Here is a 1,244-nt window from a genome sequence, read left to right on the forward strand (position 1 = left end):
TAATATACATTCGGGTCTACGAGTTAGTTCAGGTTCTGGACTCTAAAAGTATTATCCAAACTAATTATTAGAAAGAATCATTAATTTAGTTCAGATTAGATTCAATTACTCATTAATTTCAAAATCAATTTAATTGATTTGATTTGGATTCTGACGGATAATCTTAGCTATGTTTACCCCTACTATGCAAAATTATAGGAAATTAAAGCATATTATTGCATGTGTTTAATTATTTTCAGAAATAAAGAGCTTCGATGTTGATGTCTGGGGTTTCAACCGAACCACATGCATGACCATGACCATGACTATGCATGCAAACATATGTGGTTGGTGGGGAACACTGACTTCAATTTGCTGTTGTTGACTAGGCATATATATATATACACGTATATACAGATTAAATTTTAATACAAATATTGGTTCGAAGACTTTCTATATATATATGCTGATGATGTGGTCCTAATTTCATAATTTCGTACACCATTATACCATATTATTGCGCTAAACATTTTAGAACAGACAAATGGAATCATATATATCTGTTTAAACAATTATATGTAAGTTCTTTAATTTTACAATGTGAACTGAGTCTCTTGAATTAAATATTCATGCATCTTATTGAAGTGATTCATGTAAGCGTGCAAGATGGCAAGATGCTCAACCCAAAAATAAAAGATAAGAGCCATACAACATTGACATGTGAATCACAAGCTGAATAATTAAGCCTTTGGTGGTTCCAAGGATACATCATTTTTCTTCTTTTCTCTCCTTTTTGGCCAGCTTTTTTCTCTCTCTCTCTCTCTTTTTTTTGTTTTTGGTATGTTTTGGGCTGGCAATACGTTATTAAGCCTCATCCACGCCGATTTACCCAGCAAACGCTTGAAATATATCTCACCAAAATTAATTAAATTGGATTGGTTTAGTAATTAATTCACTAATTCGATTAAACAGGAAGAGTTCGAATCATGTCTTGTCCATGCAGCAACCCATTGATTAACAACAAATCTTTAAATAGAGCTTCAATTCGCAACAGATTAATTTTTGACCTGTCAAACTAAAAGATACCGTAAAAAATAAAAAAAATCTCAATAGAAGTGAATTTGAATTTTTTTTCTTGTCTTTGTTTTGGTAGAATTTTTTGGAAATAGATCTTCTCCAGTTTTTTTAACACTTGAAAGAATAAAGTGTGATCTCTCACTTTTAATTTTATAAGTGGGACCAAAAATAAAAAGGAGAGAAAGAAC

The sequence above is a fragment of the Arachis ipaensis genome, chromosome B03 (assembly GCF_000816755.2).
Source record: "Arachis ipaensis cultivar K30076 chromosome B03, Araip1.1, whole genome shotgun sequence".
NCBI classification, from domain to species: domain Eukaryota; kingdom Viridiplantae; phylum Streptophyta; class Magnoliopsida; order Fabales; family Fabaceae; genus Arachis; species Arachis ipaensis.